General features: G+C 37.9%; 1 pseudogene; it reads right to left on the bottom strand.

The window, feature by feature from the left end:
* Positions 1–883: 883 nt before the first annotated feature.
* On the bottom strand, positions 884–2,405 carry LOC145043130 (cytosolic sulfotransferase 12 pseudogene; annotated as a pseudogene).
* Positions 2,406–19,509: the final 17,104 nt, after the last annotated feature.

Here is a 19,509-nt window from a genome sequence, read left to right as displayed (position 1 = left end):
ATAAAGAATCAATTTAGTTCAGTCATATTTTATTTGTGGTTATTCCTTTTTTGCTACCTTTTTTTTATACATTAAGGAGGTAGCCCGTTATCATTACTTATCGCCAACTCATTACCATTAACTTAGTTCATCCTATTACCTCATGATTAGTTTGAGAAAGCACTTCGATACATTAGAGAAGAGTAGTGTCAAATATTTACTATGACATTTCTATTGTTTTGTTGTCCTACAAATATATAATTAAGTTATTTAGTTATTATTAGTATTCAGTTTAATTATATATTAGACTATATCATTAGGATTATTATAAGAGATAGATGAATATGTTGAGTATAATGTATTTTGTGTGTTATATATATATATATATATATATATATATATATATATATATATATATATATATATATATATATATATATATATATATATATATATATATATATAATTTTATATTTATCAACAAAACAATAATTGGACCTATTATCAATATTACTTTTGTTTTCTAAGATAATTGATGATGTTAAAAAACTATTTGTCCATTGATGATGCTAAATAACTTTTATTGAAATGAATACCGAACGAGTATTCTCTCAAAAGAATCTCTTTCGTATAAAAACTACAATTTGATGAGAATTCAAATAATCAAGACGTCGTATTTTCAACCGATGAGATTTTTAAAGTTAATTATTACGTAAAATTATAAATTGTATTATGGTTTTTTTGTTTTTATTATTGTATAATAATTATAGTACTATTTAATTTCTTTTAAATATAATAAGAAAATAAAGGTTCACTTTAAATTTTCACACGGACCATTAAAAATCAACGGATCCTGTTTTTCTATTGTGTCTTGTTGTTCACTTTACTACCTTGGACACCGATGGAATAATAAAGTAGTTGTTTACCTTTTTATAGTACAACAAAAAATACACGTATGAGACAAGAATAAAGAAACAACAAACCATGTACATGATCAAACTACACCAACCCATAGCAAATTGCTTGACAACCAAATGGAAATGCACTTTGCATCACATTCGAACAACACCCGTAATGATGAAAGCACCTATTCACTTGATAGAAAGATAGCCACCAAAACACTCAACGAAACTCATAGATAAGTAGTCCGCAACAGCAGCAGATGATAACAAGAAAGACACAACCACCAAAGCAGAAGCGTAACATAAAATCCATCTTCCATGATCCATCCAAAGTAAACCATCGCTATAGCATGTGGTGTTAGCAGCCACCAATTAGAGACCAAGACCCAGCGTCAACCCCGAACCCTTAAACTTGGCTTCAGTGATTGAATCAATCCGCTCTCTCATCTCCTCTGTCAAGTAATTTTTCCAATCTCCCACCGTTCCTTTCCTAAAATAATTCTTATACTCCACCACCAGCTGTGTAAACGTCTGAACACCCCCACCCTCCTTATGCACTTCAAGATTACTCAAATTCTCAAAGCTACACAGCTTCACAATCTCTTCCACCACTCCTCCCTTCTCCTCCTCCGCCGTGAAGGGCATTCCCATGAACGCCGCCAACTTCTTGAGCTCCACTGACGGTTCCCTCTTGATATCCTCATACTTTAAGAACAGGACCTTCTCAGGTGATTCCTGGCTTGCTTTCCAGTACTCCAACACATGGTCCCAATAAGGTCCGAACTCCGAGACTCCATTGCAGAAAAGCTCGTAAGCTTCATTAAACGAAATGGGTGTAAGTTCCTCGGACCGGATTTTGCACATGAAGTGCCACTTTGAAATTAGCACGTCTTTAGGGTCTCTACACACGTACACAAACTTGCATGCCGACAATGGTGATGTCATCGAGATCGGAAACAAGCTATGAGCAAAGTGTGTGGCGAACAGTCGAGGAGAAGGGAGACGGTCGAACGTAGATACCGGATATTCCAGAAGAATTTTAGAATCCAGGGACGGGAAAATAGCGTGGGGTCCTGTGTGGTGAATAGGGTGGTCGGAAAACTTGTAAAGGTGGCGGTTGGCGGTGGCGAACATGAGAGCTCTAAGCCAAGTGGTTCCACACCTCATGAAAGCTGTGAGGAAGATGTCAGTGGATAGGGGATGGAAATAGTCGTGGATCATTAATATGCTTTTGAGAGCTGCTGGGCTCAACCAGAAACCTTTGTATAGGAAGATGTTTGTGCTTCTCCAGCCTTTGTCTTTCGGCAGAGTTGCAAGAAGGTCGTTAAGCTTTTCGTGTAGGAGGTTATAGGCTGCTTCTTCTTCTGTTTGGATTTGGTTTTCGTCATGGTTTTGGCGTGGATTTCGATTGGGATCATGATGTATCGGCAAGGACTGGATTTTTGAGAAATTTCTCGACATGACTGGATTTTTTAGAGTGGAGAGAGTTCTCAAGTATATTATGAGAGTGGTTCACGATAAACATGAAATATATAAGGAGTTTCTTTTATACTATTATAGCGATAGATAAATATCTATTGTTTATTCACCGACTCCTGCAGAAAAATTGTAAATGTATGGCATGTAATATAGATTTAATATTTAATTTATAATAGGATTATAATTAATTATATAAAAAAGTTCATTTATATTTTAAAAACAAACATGTAAAAAGATTAATGAATTTTAACAAATATTTACAGTCTTATATTTGTTTTGACATATATATGTAAAAAAATTTAAAACCAAATTTATAAATAAAAGACTGAAAAAAACAAAAAAAATCATTAATGAAAATAAAATTATAAAGAAATCAGATTTGTAAAATAAGTAATTTTATATAAAAAAATGATACTAAGTTTTACAAAAGTATAACAGAGATTACATAAAAAGTGTAAAGTTGTGAAACATTTCTTATAATAAAACTATGTTCTAAAATATATATAAACGAATTTGTTAGAATTAAGTTGGTAAAGTTTTGATTAAAAGGTTTAAAGGTGCTAAGTTCCTAACAATTATTATAAAAAGGAAAACGGTAAAAAATTTATATAAAAATCAAATTTAAAAATAAATTTAAATACAAAGATAAAAATTAAATGAATTATAAGTTTGAGGAGACGCATGGACTTAAACCCGACTCCTCCTATTGTGTTGATCAGCCGCCACCTTACTCCTCCTACCTCCAACCGCCGTCACCACCATTTGTTGCTGCTTAGAACCACCGAGCGACCACCAACGTTCCTTGGTTGACTGTCGATCCACCCCCCCCCCCCCATGATGGAAGAGATCGAGACTGCTGAGGAGTGGAGGGTAATGAGGGCCCTCAGACATCGCCCAACTCGTTCGTCAAACACCACAACTTCAACTTCTGTCAACGAGAATGAGGGTCGATGAGCGTCGAGATTGAAGGAAGCAGGAGCGAACAGGATACTCGTGGATGTTGAAACCATTCTCCGGCGAAGACGAGCTGCAACCCCTCTCTTCTCCATTTCCTTTTCTGAAATGCCACAACTCACTCGACCGCTACCGTTGCTGCCATGCGACTGTCACCCTGTCATTTCTCAAACCGCTGCCTGCCACCACGAGGGTAGTTGTGTTTGTGTGTATTTTGACATGTGTGTGTTTCAGTTGTACGTTGTTGTATGGGTGTTGCTTGACTAGAAGAACCGAAGAAACCTACCACTACCATCGTGAGGTGGTGGCTGCCACCTCCTGCCACCATCTTCCACCATCTTGGTGGTTGTATTGGGTATTTTGTGTTTTTTTTATGTGCTGGTGTGTGCGTCTATGATTGTAGGAGATTTTACATGTGTTTTGTTGTTGGATTTATCGCTCGAAAACCACCACTGTTGCCATGAGGTGGTAGCTACCGCCATATCGTTGTCGTTGACCACTACTACTCGTGGTGGCAAGTGAGTGGTGGTTGTTAGACTCGAACCCTAAAACCTTGAAGGAATACATCGTGTAGTTGAAAACCTAATGTCAAGAAACTCTAGTTTTGAAGTTTTGTGAAACCCACTTTGAAGTGTTAATTGGACTTTAAGTTATACTCGATAATACCTTATGATTAACATAAGGAGTGTTTGGATTAGCTTTTTAGCTTATTTCTTATAGCTTACTTGTGGTGGGAATAAGCAATAAGCAATAAGCATGGGGAGGAATGCTTATTAAAATTAGCTTATTTAGCTTAATAAGCTGGATTTTATCCAAACACTTAAATTAGCTTATTGTGGGAATAAGCAATAAGCACCTCTTTTTTTTTCTATCCAAACACCCCCATAATGTAGTATTAGGCTTAATGAATTAAGTACCTAAGGGATTTAGTGTGAAACACTAACTCTAGTTATGATTTTTTGAGGGAAAGATTAGAAACGGGAAGCCCTATTTAGGACACGATGACCGGGGAACGTATTTAGACTATTGCTTGGACTATTATTGCACCTCGATGTTGTTTAGGTTAAACGTTAATTAATGATTCTCTTAAGGGGGTTAAATCCTTAATGGGTTAAGTGTCCTCACTTAACCCCAGTCGTCATTTTATGTGAAGTAGTAACTGTTGCAAGTGATTGTGACTTGTGATCAGGTATTAACTAAAGTATCTTCTTGTAGGTGATTGGAAGTGAGTTGAAGCTAATGGAGTTCTTTTTTACTACTGTTGTGACCACACACATATTGAGGTGAGTTCTCCTCACTGCACCCGTGGGTCGAAGGAACCAATGCTGACCCACTAGTTTTGGTTATCTATTAGTAGAGGGATGTCATAGGGACTATATGTGGTCACGTAGGATACACTGAGGACTCTTGATTTAGGCTTTCTCTCATGTTCCTTGTTTGGTTGAGGCTCTAGAGTAGGATCAATTGTCCGGATGTCTATCTCACCTCTAGGTACATATGGTTATGTATTCTGTTGAGTGTTAGTTATCTACACTTGTGTATAGGATGTTGTGGTACAGTAGTGCTATGCTAGATCTATGTATGTGTTCATATGTATGATAGGATGTTGTAGTAGTGGTATACTTGTAGTGGAGGAGTGTGATGTGAGAGATCTAGTTACTGGTATTGACATTGTGATTTGATCATTACATATCTTATGAGCCTACTTGATCCTTGTTTGCTTACATGTAGACATGTTTTATTCGGTTAGGTTGAGGCGGTCTTGTTTTGTGCAGAAGGTCAAGATACCTGGTGCAGGATGGATATAAGCTCGTAGGCACGGAGGCTCGGGATGATCGGTTGGGTTGAGGCGGTAAGGCCAACAACCCTAATATAGTTTGGCATTCCAGTCTGATGACTGATTGTGCCCGTTGTTCATTCTATCCGTTTTGTTATGTGTGGTATTTTTGGGGAAGCTCACTAAGCTTTATACTTATCCAGTTGTTTTTTGTTTTAGGTATATAGGAAAGTAAAGGCGGGAGTCTACACACTCATCAACATCATTGAGGATTTCACGTTCATTATACTACTATGATTTTTTGTAATTGTAATTGGGAACAGATAGGTTTCGTGAAATGGTTTTACAATTGGAAAATTATACTTCAAACAAAAACGAATTTTTTTGGTTGTGAAAACGAGATGTTACATGACAACGCCCCCAAATTACTTGGTTGGGATCAAGAAACTATCTGTCTTATGGAAGGTTTCACTTTTGTTCCCGAGTAGTTCCATAAATGAATTATTGTTGGTGTGGGATGAGCATTGAGTGGCGGTGTCAACCACAACAACCTTAGTTCTTTGTTGCTTTTGGGGGTAAGATTTTCCTTTTTTTGACTTTTCTGTTTCGTTTTTGTTCCGTTTCACTTTCTCCATTCCCCCATCTTTAAAAAAAGAACATAAAAATGGAATTATTATCTTTCAGGGAAGAGACATGTGTTGCCTTTTTCTGATGTGCTAGGGCGGAAGTTCCAAGGGAGTTTTGCAATTTATACTGGTAGCTCTTCGTGACAGGCTTTCTTCTCCTAGTCATAAGTATGTCCAGGGATTCACTACTCGCGCCGTCTCGATCCCTTTTGGTGAGACACATTCTCCTGAAAATCCACCTAACGCACATCTTGCCGTGCTTCCTCCTCTCATCCCCTCTAAGGGCTTGGAGCGCATGGAAGATAACAAAGAGGGGATTATGTAACATCCCCAATTTCACGGCCAGAAAAGACCGATTTTTTTATGCTTTATGAAAATCAATTATCACATTTATAAAGTATATAATTTTCAAGAAATCTTGTTGATAATATAAGAATTATGCAGGGTTTGTCAAATAGGAGGACTGGAGCAACAAGTATAAATATAGAGAGTTCCCGGTAACAATGTGTGTTCATTTGTGTTGTTGTCTCAAGATGCAAGGTAATAAGATTGTAATGATTGTAAACTTTTTAGACATTAAATACATACAAATAGCTAAACCATAATTATTTTATGCTCAATTGTGAATGTGAAAGAAATGAAGATTACAAAAAGAGGAAATCCTTTTTCTGCCCAATTTCATTCTAGAGGTATGACTTTGTTTGGTAGACATCACCTTATTCGTGAAAGAAATGGTTTTTTTAGCAGAAAGTGTTGAGATTTTTAAATTAAAAAAATCAGGTGAGTTATATGATAGTTTCGATCATATTTTCGACCTTCAAAAAGTAGAATGTGAAGCGGGCAATTGAAGGATTTGGAGTTCTTGTTCCTGCCAAGGAGCAGGAGAATGGGTTAAAGACACTAGGTAACTAAAGATGAATTGTTAACTCTAATTATATATAAAAATAAAAAAGGTGTGGTATTATGCAGGCACTCTCTTTTGTTCCATGATGTTTCAGAATCGTGCGCCTAAAGACTTGTATCTTTATAGCACTTTTGTTGGAGGGAGTCAAAATCAACAAGTGGCCAAAGCCTCGAGGTATTTTTGATGGGTTTTGAGCATTACAACATTCCTATGGTGCACATGCAACCGTAATTGCTTTGTATCTAGTTTTTTCTCAAGTTATACATGCAAATTAATTTTACAAAGCATAACCCTAATCTATCATACAAGAAAATGAAATCTAATCATATTAGAATTAGAAGAATACCTTTCTTATTGATAGCTTGATCTTGACCATCAAGATCTTAGTGCCTCAAGTGTTGCACCACTAATGGAGTTACAGAAACCACTTAGAAAAGGATGAACAAAAGAGAGGTGATGGTGGCTTCATGATTTAGGTTAGGGTTCTCAAAGAATGCATAGGGGCTGAAAACCTTAAGCTAAGGGTTCCTTATATAGTTGAGTTGCTAGGGTTTTAGGTTGAAACCATAATTCTTTACTTAAGCCTTAAGCAATCCATGAACACCTTGTAGAAGGCCCCTTGGACGAAATATCTATGGGATTCCCATAGATTTCGTCCGCTCCTTCCTTTAGGAGTCCATCAGCCCAACTTGCAACAATCAATGATTTGCAATATCAGTCCCCTTACTTTTAATTAGTCTCTTTTGATCACTAAATTAATTCCAAATAAATTTTTGATGAATACTAATTAAATACTATGGTTTCTCAATTAATTTATTATTCTTAGAATATATTTATAAATCATTTATCAATCTCTTTCTCCATAATTATCCTATCAAATTGCTATGGTGAAGGGAAACCAAAAGGACCATGCTACTATCGGATCAAATGCAAACAAATTATAGTTATGCGCTTAGACACCTAGTCCAATAGTCCCCCACTTGGATAAGTCTAATAAGTATGACTTCTAATGCAACTTCATAATCTGATTAGCAATTGTAGCTCTTAAAAGCCTTTGTTGAACTTTGACCTAGTCAATGACGCGTCCTTTAGATAAGTGATCATATAATCCTCCGTTCTACAATATATCGTATAGACGAAGAAATGGAACATAATCTTTCTCAATGTCCAACAGTTTATTTTCCGACTTGTGATTTGTTTGACATATAATTTAATTTAACACATCAATTACGTTCTGAACGACCCGACACATGACAGTCTAGCCTATTTACTTACTTGCAAAGTATGATCGACTGTGGATAATTTGAACAATCTAATTATTCAGGAAGTAAAACATGCAAAAGTGAAACAATAGTAAACAATTGACACATGATAGTAAACTTTACTCATAAATTAGTCTCCACTACTTAATCATCAAATCTCAGCTACATTTATCTATTACAAACTAAACATCTATCTAATCACTAGTAAACATGCAAAAGTGAAACAATAGTAAACAATTGACACATGATAGTAAACTTTACTCATAAATTAGTCTCCACTACTTAATCATCAAATCTCAGCTACATTTATCTATTACAAACTAAACATCTATCTAATCACTAAAACAAATATCGTCCTTCAGACCAATGCTCTTTGCATCCTGTAAGTGCTTAACCCTGCTCAGACCTTTTGTGAGGGGATCTGTACGATTCTCCTATGATGATACTCTCTTGACTATTAGGAGTCCCTTTTCTATTCGATGTCTAATGAAGTGGTATTTTCTGTCGATGTCTCTAGATCTACCATGATCCCTTGGTTCCTTGGTTAAGGCAACTGCTCATTCATTATCACAGAAAATCTCCATAGGCTCCTTTATGGATAGTACAACTCCAAGGTCTCCAATGAAGTTCTTCAACAATATTGCCTCCTTTGATGCTTCGCTCGCTGCTGTGTACTCTGATTCACACGTTGAATTAGCCACGGTCTCCTGCTTGGAATCTTTCCAAGTAACTGCTCCTACATTTAGGGAAAATACCTAGCCCGACTGATAGTGAAAGTTATCTCTGTCGGTTTGAAAGTTGGCGACACTATACCCTGTCACTCTCAAGTCATCATTCCCACCAAGTGTAAGGACCCAGTCCTTAGTCCTTCGCAAGTACTTAATAATGTTCTTAACTGCTGTCCAATGAGCTCTACATGGGTTCCCTTGATACCGACTAACCAAGCTCAATGCAAAAGCCCCATCAGGGTAAGTACATGTCAAAGCATAGATGATCAAGCCAATGATAGAAGCATATGAAACTCGACACATTTCGACTATCTCGGCATCCTCTGAGTCTTACTCAGCTTGGTATTTCTTTGGATTGGTAGTTCCCCTTTCTTTGAATTCTCCATGCTAAATTATTTCAGCACCATGTCAAAAAAAAATATATATATTTTGACTAAGTCCTATTAGTCTTTTACTTCCATTTACCAAAGTCCTTATCCCCAAAATGTAAGCAGCTTCTCCGAGATCCTTCATAGCAAAACACTTCCCAAGCTAGGACTTAACCTCTTATAAGGTCGGGATGTCTTCTCCATTGAGCAGTATATCATCAACATACAAAACTAGAAAGCTAACTACACTCCTACTTGTTGGATAAGGTGTCTAAGTCCATAACTATTTCTGGTATGTACTTGACCCGACCCGGCATGGTCTATTTGGGTTGCATGGCACCATGCAATTGGATAGACTAAATGAGAGAAATAACACTTGGAGATTATTAATATATTATAAGTTCTAATATATTAATAATATTATTTGATTAGTTTGATCAAGAATTAATTTAGAATTAATTATGTGATCAAAAGATAACTAATTAAATATATGGGTTGATTATGTAAATCATCCATATCTTGTATAGTGGGCTAAAAGGCTCCATGGACTATCATGTTGGGTTCCACCCATAGGATGCTCCATGGGAGTTACAAACCCATGGATCATGGAAATGAAGAGTCATGACACATTAGGGTTTAACCCTAGATGTGTCAACACTATATAAGTAACATGTTCTCCACCTAAAATCGGCTACACTAAGAAACAAGAGGGCTTGGCCGATATTGAGAAGTGTGTATACTCTCATAAGTTCTTCCAAGAGCATTTGGTGTTGTGTGAAGCATTTGAGGCATCACACTTGGGGTGCTAGGCTCACAAGGTTTCAAGGAACACAAACAACAACAAGGTAAGTTATTCTATCTATACTTTATGTTAAAATTGTTCCCCATGTATGCTAGATAGGAATATAACCTTGGAATTCAACTTTGCATGATAATTAGACAAACATAGATCCAAGGTTATTAGGGTTTCATGTAAACTTAGGAAGTCTTAGAATGCTCAAAATCCATCAGTGGTATCAGAGCCTAGACTTGTTTGCTCTTATTTGTGCTTAAAAGTTGAAAAAAGAATCGGAAATCTTGCTGTCTGCGAATAGACTCATCGAGTCTATAGGGGGGACTCGTCGAGTTCATGAGTATCTTCAACCAACTCGGCGAGTGAGTTCATGCACTCGGCGAGTAGGGTCGAATGATTGCAGAATTTCGATTTAGTTGCTGGAAATGAATTAGAAACATTACCCTAAACTGTTTTGGTAATTGAAAACTTGTTTTTGGTGGTGTAATGTCTTTGCTAATTCATTTACAAACAACTAGTTATCAAAATTACAAAGTTTTTAAATGTAATTTTTGATTGTGTTCATATTCATGTTCTTGTTCTTATGATGTTTTAGATGATCATAGGAATTATTTGTAACCTATGTGGTAGATTAATTCTTGATCATAATGTGTTTTAAATGGAGTCCATAACTTATCCTTAAGTTATGGAAAACCAAGAGTCACACTTGAATTAAAACCATTAAAAAACACAAGAGTTAGAAAAATGAAGAGTCTTCATTTTTATTACTCTATTAAACTCATAAGTTACAAGAAATGAAAAGTTTTGAAAGTTACAAAACTTGCCCTCAAGTTTTGGAACAAGTAAAGTTAAGTTATGTCGCACCCCCAAACCAAGGATGGCGGAAACGTCCGGGGGTGGAGGACTTCATGTAGAGTATCACAACAATGAGTATAATAGTGCTCAAAGTAAATACAACCAACACAAATATAATTGAAAATGTTACATCGAAGCACATGTTTACATGATTCACATCAGTTACATTATAATACGAAATGAACTGTTTGACGATTTATCGTCCCATCCTCAAAACGTTGTTGATTTCCTGTTTTCACTGAATTCCTGAGAATACAAGTAGTTTTGAAAAGTGTCAACACAAAGGTTGGTGAGTTCATAAGAGATTTCGTTAGAAAAGTAAATCGTTTTCCTCGAAAAAGCGTTAGAGTATGTATCCAGAAAATCCGATATTTTCTTTAAAACCTGTGTAATGTCGTCTTATGACTGAAGACCAAAATGTATAAGTAACCCTTCTTATTAGTAGAAAATGTTATGTATTTAAATGGACATGGACGCTTTTGAATTAAACGAAATTTCTGTACGTTCTCATGTTTGTTAATACATTATATATATGTAGTCCTAAATTAGAGGACCGAGTATTAACAAGTATTGACCATACTTAAAAGTATAAATGCGGTTTCAAATGATGTGTAGTCGTAACTACCAAAACCAAAAGTGTACAGTAATATCTGTACTCATAGAGATAAAAAGGTGATTTTAAATTGACATAAAACTCGTTTAGGTTTTAAAAATAAAATCCCGCAAACTTATGGATTGTTATATCCCTATGTGAGTCGCTATAATCATACTATGACTATGTGAACCTGCCACAACGTTCTCAGTGTCGCGAAAAATAAAATGACATTTGTCACCCGTAGACCTGCAGGTCCAACTGTAGCTAGCAGCAAGGTGTGGGGTGTCAATCCCAATATAGATCTATATACAAGTATCACGTTCTCCCTCAAGGAGATTTTGATTATAACTACCAGGAATTATATCCCGCACTCGGACGTACGGGGAGAGAGAGAGAGAGAAAGAAAAATAGAGAAACTCACAATATAGGATAACAAGTTTACGTGAAATGTGTGTGAATATAAATATTTCTTGTATGAATGTACCCTTCTTGTACGAGTGCGTAGAGTGATGTATCATAAACTATACCTATTATAGTTTATCTAAAATGTATGTAATATGTATGAATTCTTTTATGGAAATGTATTAGTGTTGTGAATTTATCAAACTATACTTTTTATAGTTTAATAATGCGTGTTCCAAAATGAATGAATAATATTTAATATGAATGTCTTAGTTTCAGTTCATAATGATAAACTAACAAGGAAACACATACAAATACTAAAACTTATGATTATACACTTTGCTTAACATAATACAAAGTGTTATGATATTTACATGCTGTTGGCAAAATTTAGCAATTCTGCCCTGTTTTGGAAAAATCATAGAAAAATCATACGAAGTCGAAAAATAGATCCGTAAATTCTGAGAGTTCACAAAATGTGTCTAGTTTGCTCATAATTTTTATCACAAATTAATATGACCTCTAACTTGGGTGAAAAAGTCCATAATCACAGACTGGTCCGGATTGTTGTTTGAAATGATAGGCAGTTTTGTAAAAATCACCATAAATTGTAGAAAAATCGTATGGAGATGTGCAAGTAGCCATTTTAAAGCTAAAACCTTGAACTATTTGCACCTTGTACATTTTTGAAAACAACAATGTTTAAGATGCCCAAAACAGTCCGTGAATGGAGTTGAACTTTTCTGATGAAGGCTGTTAGAAAAATTTAGCTATATTCCTAGTGTTTTAACTTGTATTCCCCCCCTGAAAACTTGAGAAAACATGAAAATGTAGGGGTATGAACTCACCTTGAGTGATTTCAGTAGATAAGTGTTGAAGAAGATAAGTGTTCAACCCAAGAACACTTGAAGAATCACTTGAAGATTCGAAGATCTAACACAATTATGAGAGAGTTTGTGTAAGATATCCATGATTTGAGTGGAAATATTTGAGATAATCATAAAGAGAATGGATTATGCTTACCAATGTGGAGGAAAAACTCAAGATCAGCCCTTGAATCTCGAATTTCTAGAGAGAGAAAGTGAGAGAGGAAAGAGTTTGATCTTCTTGTGAAATGAGAGCAAATGAGAGAAGTGAGGAGAGAGGATGAATATTCAGCCCTCAAAAACGTGGGAAAGAGGGATAATTGAGTGGAAAGGACATTGATGTGACCTAGGTAAGGTGGAGAGGTGTGGTTAGTCAAAGAGTGGGTGTGGGGTGGTTGCTTGTGACATTGGATAAGGCAAAGTCAACACTCCACCTTTAATAATTCACCAATTTGATTTTTATTATTTAAATAATGATTTTCATCAAAATATGTTTAAATTATGAATATTTAGAGTTTATTATGTTAAAATATAATTTCTGGAGAAAATCCCGCTTTAAAATCACGAAAAACGGGCTTAAAATGTTAAAAATATCAAAAATGCGAATTTCTGGCCGAGGCTCGGCCTCCTGATGCTGAACCGAGAGAGAGAGGGAGGCAGAACCGAGACGAGAGGAGAAGGAGGGAAGGAACCGAGAGGGGAGAAGGGAGAGGGTAGGAACCGAGAGGTGGGAGGGGACAGAGAGGCGCGCGAGACAGAAAGTGAGAAGAGAACAGAGAGTGAGAAGCGGAGCAGAGAGTGGGACGCGAACAGAGAGTGAGAAGCGAACAGAGAGTGGGACGCGAACAGAGAGTGAGAAGCGAACAGAGAGTGGGACGCGAACAGAGAGTGAGAAGCGAACAGAGAGTGGGACGCGAACAGAGAGTGAGAAGCGAACAGAGACCGAGGCTCGGTCTCTGCTATAGTGATTCGGTTCTCTTGTTTCGGCCAACAGAGGCTCTGTTCGGTCCTAGGTCTCGGCCTTAAGGAGCTTCGGCTCCTTAAGAAGGGTTTTGGTTCCTAAGGTCCCGTTTTCTCGTTTTTACCCCGTTTTAAGCCGTTTTTGACCCGGTTAAGGGCCGGAATGACCCGAATGATTCTAAAAAGTTACGGGAACTATTTGAGAGAGATTTGGGAGAGATTTCTCACACTTGGAGAGATTTGGGAGAGATTTGACATTCTTGGAGAGATTTCTCATACAAAGAGATATTTGAGAGAGTTTTCACATACTTAGAGGGATTTGGGAGAGATTTGACATTCTTGGAGAGATTTCTAATACAGAGAGATATTTGAGAGAGATTTCACATACTTGGAGAGATTTGGGAGAGATTTGACATTCTTGGAGAGATTTCTCATACAAAGAGATATTTTGGGAGAGATTTCACATACGTGGAGAGATTTGGGAGAGATTTGACATTCTTGGAGAGATTTCTCATACAGAGAGATATTTGAGAGAGATTTCACATGCCTAGAGGGATTTGGGAGAGATTTGACATTCTTGGAGAGATTTCTAATGTAGAGAGATATTAGAGAGAGATTTCACACACTTGGAGCGATTAGGGAGAGATTTGACATAGACAGAGATAGAGTGAAAACGATTGAGAGAGGATCCATGTGTGACAATTGTGAGTGTCCGGCATCGCAATGCATGATTCGTAAACCCTGTTAAGCCTTGTTTAAGGATCTTACACATTCCCGATGAGTATGCATCATTGTTTTAACAGTTTGGCTTGCCACGTACTACAATTTTTAGGTTAAAGAGATCTAGTTGTATGTACTTTTCGATTCATGTTTTCTTATTAGAATAGTGGGTTGTTTAGTAAATACTGAACGTAAGTCCAAGTACACAAGGGTTAGTTGAGCTGACCGGTTTGACTCGTTGACTTTATTTGACTTTGAATTGACCAGAATTTGACGGTTGTCACATCATCCCCCCGTTAAAGGGAATTTCGTCCCGAAATTTGAAGTTAGGCAAGGGGGTAGGCATGAATAATCAAGCCGAGAAGTGAGGATACTTCCTAATCGACTGACTCATGCGTTCCCATGTGACTCTAGGTCCGTGGTTAATATTCCAGCGAACTTTCACTAATGGGAAGTGGCGTTGTTTCATCCGCTTGAACTCGATCCATGGTCACCATGGTTCTTCTAAGAAGGTGAGGCTCTTGTGGAACTCGATCTCGTCGAGGGGAATTGCAAGAGTCTCGTCGGATAGGTACTTCTTGTAAATTTGGGACGTGTTGGGTAGAGTGTACTTTACCAAACTCGCGGGAGTAGATTGAAGGAGCGAGTTACAGGGCTGATTCTGACAAGAATCTCGAAAGACACAATTATTCGGGGTGTTGGCTTTCCATGCTTTCCGAAGCGTACTAAGCCTTCCCAGAGTGAGTGTCTCTAGAGGAATTTGATCAGTTATACCGGCGTTCTAAAGGTTTCTTCCTCTTGCTTCTCTTCCTGTCAAGGGTTGCTCCCTTTTGGGTCAAAGTTGGGAGGGGTTTCGTATTTTTCGAGAAGTTCCAAAGGAACTAAGACAGTAGGTCAGCAAGACCCAGAATCTTGGCGTATTTCTGCTAACACCTTCGGTGCTGACTGTTTCTCAATGGTTTTGTTCAATTGAAAGGTTCCTTATGAATTTCCACCCTGGGTAACGATGTGTCTTGAGAATTGAACTCCTCAATTCCTAAACTCGTATCTGGAGAACTTCGGGTAATACTTCTCTTATCGTATTTCTTCCGTGGTTTGTTGTAGCTGCTCTCCTTGGTTTCCTTCTTACTACGAGGGTAGATAAGTAAGTCATTTGTAATGACGATGATGAACTGATCCTAGCAAGAAGGGTATATCCTATTTATTACGTTCATGAATCCAACGAGTGGGTCTGGTCCTATCCGAGGGTTATCACAACGAACCTTCGACATCTTTATCGAAATTGGAGGATTATTCTTGGATATCCTTCTTCCATACTCGTGACTGGTGATATTCAGATCTCAGGCCCAATTCCTGAAGGGTACCTCGTTTCTTGAGGTTGGTCGGCCTATTCGTCAATGCGAGGCAGATAGTAAAGGTTTCTATTAGAGATGTTGTTGGGGCCTCTGAAATCGATGGGATTGTGAGCAATTTGTCTTTCTAATTGTAGAATAAGACGAGAGCTTTTCATGGTGAGAAACTTGGTTCTTCAATTTCACTGTTGAGTAGTTCGACAGGTTTGACCTGACAGCTCTTGTAGCTCGGTAGGAAGTATGTGGGTTTGGTTTACACGACTAGGCCTTTTTGAATGGTAGGACATTTACTCGTCCTTCTGGGCAACCTTGGCCTGAAGTTCATGGCAAGATTCGTACCTGGTTGTATCCATCCTAAGCTTCCTTGCTTGAACTTTGTCTGTTGTATGCATGACCTTCCCGAAAGGTCTCCTGTAAATACTTGTGATAGGGCTTTATGAAGTATAACACTCCTCTGGTGCGTGTTTTGGAGTTCCACAGCGAGAGATGACCCAAGGGTCCGTGCTGGATATTTATGAGAGACGATGGTTTCGATATTCAGGGGGTTAGGCGAAAGGCCCTTTTGTAGTCGTTAAATCGGGAAGACGAGGGCTATATCAATCAAAATTGAATAAAGACAACACTATCTTTTTAGATAACATGAGATAAGTTGTATACAAAGGAAGAGATCAATAGAGTGATAGAGTGTCCTGTATTTCTTTTCTGTGTGTTCCGTTTTGTTTGATGTTATGATTATCGTAGATGATTCCTACCACAGTGTCTAGCACTGGTAGTGGGTGTGTTTTCGATAGCCAGTAATGATACTTGATATCATGACTCCTGAAAGGTCTCCTTACGATCGAGCGGTATATGATTGTCGTATGTAAATTGACATCGTGAAATTTGTCGAGTGGGTGATCCCACTCAACCCCTAATACTAGACATGGAATCGGAGTCAGGATGGAATTATCTATTTCAAGACTTAAGTATTTTGATTTTAAATTATCCCCGATGTATGGACAAAGTCATTACAACTTACAGGTAATGCTCCTAAGGTCACATATGAATGTCTTTGGTTTGATTTGTATGAGAGAGAAAATATTTTAGCTACTTTTTAGAAAGAAGGTTACTTTAGTAAGTGTACCAAATTCATTACAAACATATAGTACTTAAACGTTTTATCGTTGGGAACATTACAAAAGTCCTAACATGGTTCCCTTGCTGCTCCTGTTGGTGTGTCCATCACATTCCTACTGTTCCTTCGTCGTTCTTCTCAGTTGGACATTCTCTCTTGAAGTGTCCCGTTTCACCGCATAGGTAGCATACTGGGCCTACCTTGGTGCAGTTGATTGAAGGGAGGTGATGGGCCGAGGCCCTACAGAAACGAACGGTATGCCCTTTCCTGTTGCAGTTTTTACAGTGCATCTCCCGGCAAGCCCCATGGTGATGAAAACCACATTTGTTGCACTTTGGGAGTGATCCCTTATATGGTCTGGCAGGCATTTGGGTGGCAGACCCCGAGGCTAGTGTCGAGGCATTTGTCATGACTGTTGTTGTAATGGTTGAGGCGGCCTTAGGCTGTTGTCTTTTAGTGTATCCCTTTGATTGGTGGCGCTTTTTCATGTCCCAAAACTTTCTCTTCTTGTTCGAAGGTTCGTGGCCTGATGAATTTTTGATGGTAGGTACCCATTGGTGTCCCTGATTGTTACCACAATTTGTATTGTAAGTATCGCTTCCACCCTTGTTGATGTTGTTAGTATTGAAATGCACCATGACGGCTGCCACGGCTGCCGTGACTGCAGCTTGAAATGTAGCAGCATCTATCTGAAGTGTTGGTGTCTTGCTAGTTGGTTTGTTGCCTCTTGGTGGAGACATAGCTCTGTTTCATGACGAAAAACGACTTCGTTAGTGGAAATGATTGTCTTAAGTGCATCTTTACAATTTATATTTACGCATATAAATTTTTGCACATTACTGTACTATCCTTAGTGTCTCTGCTAACGCTCCCGAGATAGAGTTATGGCAGTAGGTAGGAGTAGGTTTCATACGGACGTTAAGCTTTACTCCTCTTAGAATCATGTTCGTCCGAACACCTTGGCTGAGGAATTTCGATGGGATTCCGGTGCATTAGTGCTGGTATGATAGCACCCATAGGTCTATGAAGAAGAAACTTCTCAACTAATGTTTAAAGGGTGAGACGATAATGAGTTTATAGAATGGCTATATGTCGCGAGTTTTCTAACTAAGTTTATCTCATATCGATTTGTATCAAAGTTCGGTTGTTTAGGGTGTTCTGAAAACAATTATAATGAGATTCTTTGTATAATAAACTCATGTATTTTAGTAGTTCGGTATTCAAGTGAAACCTTATACTTGACCCAAGCTAAGTCCTTATCACGACCTATTGATGTGTGCTTAGTTATATAATTAAGGCTAGTTAGTCCTTCGAGTCTGATAGGTACATCCTAAGCCCATCTTGTTAATATGACTCTAGAAATCATGGTTTCAGTGAAAATTTTTGACCTCAATGCAGGTCTACTTCACATTCGTGCATGGGCGGGTTTTGATAGAGGATAGATTTCTCGATTAGAATGACCACTTAATTTGTTGTGTCGCAATTTCACTTACAATAGAGTAGCACCAGCACATACTTATGAAGTTAATTTACCAGGTCTGGTGAGCGGTACGAACTCTACTTACGATGATCCATCCCTTGTGATGCCTGAGGCAAGGTCGATGTAGTTTTGTAGCTTTGCCAATCAGCGCTTGGCTACAATCATCCTTTCTTTGAATGCTGTGTGTCCTACCCTTTTTCTCTCTTTCCTCTTCACGAGTGGTGATAAGGTTCTGGAAAGAGAGTTGGTCTCGGGAATAGTAGTATAATTCTGAGTCACCGGTACATGAGATGATGGGGTTTATAGTGGCGCGCAGTTTTCTGAACTCAGATTGTAGTCTTCCTGTTTTGATCCCCGATGATCGCGATCTGCCGGGTCTTTGCCGGGAGGGCTCTGTCCGTCAGTCCCCCGTGGTTGAGGTCATAGCACCCTCGTTGGTCTCCACATGGTGGTTGTTGTCATTGTTGTCGACATTCAACTCTCGATCACGATTTCCCAACGGGTCACAGGTTCATTATAGTCGAAACGGTTCACGGAACCCTTGCTATGCATGGAGGATTGATTACCTCCGGTCCCGCTTATGATTCTTCTCATAATCGTTCACCATTCCTCGAGTTCGGATTAGAAAAGTAAGGGTCGTCCGGTAAGTAGGATTTTGCTATGCCGTATTTGCGAGAATAGGAGGGGAGGAGATAAGTACTATGCGTCTAACTCTATTATCAATTACTTATAGGGGTGATCCTTATTAGTTACTTCTATAATGATGTAGTGCATACTAATTACATATAACAAGATACGATAGACCTTTGAATAAGTGATCCCACTCTAAGTCCACATCCAAACAAGGAAAAGGAAGTAAAGTAATGACCACAAATTCTATGTCTATAATTTCTAAGTTATATAACCTTAAAGTATCCACTTAGGGACTATAGACCTATTATTAAGGATCTATTTAGTTTTCATATAAGTTATGATATTACAAAATACTCCTATAGTATTTTAAACTCATGTTCTGTTCTACTGTTCTTATTGTGGTAGTGTTGGTAAGTTTTTAGACTTGTCGACATATCACAACTATTCTTGGGCATGTGCTAATCACTCCTCGGACCAGCATAGTTGATCAGGCTATGCCACTCCCAAGACTGACCATACATCCCCGAGCTTACCTGTGATATTCGACAATCATTACTTTTGTTTTGTTCTAGAGTGGTGCTGACCTTAGTATGTATGTATGCATGTATACCTTTAATAAGAAACTATTTATTTCTAAAAGTATAGTTGTTTTGAAACTTTAAATCAGAGACTTAGTCCCAATGCATTTATAGTTTGTATATCTTATGTGGTTTGATATACTGAGTTCACTATAAACAATGCTCTGATACCAATCTGTCGC

The sequence above is a fragment of the Lactuca saligna genome, chromosome 4 (genome assembly GCF_052625555.1).
Source record: "Lactuca saligna cultivar CGN05327 chromosome 4, ASM5262555v1, whole genome shotgun sequence".
NCBI classification, from domain to species: Eukaryota; Viridiplantae; Streptophyta; class Magnoliopsida; order Asterales; family Asteraceae; genus Lactuca; species Lactuca saligna.
Note: the sequence above shows the minus strand (reverse complement) of the source record. Positions and strands in the feature narration are given on the sequence as shown.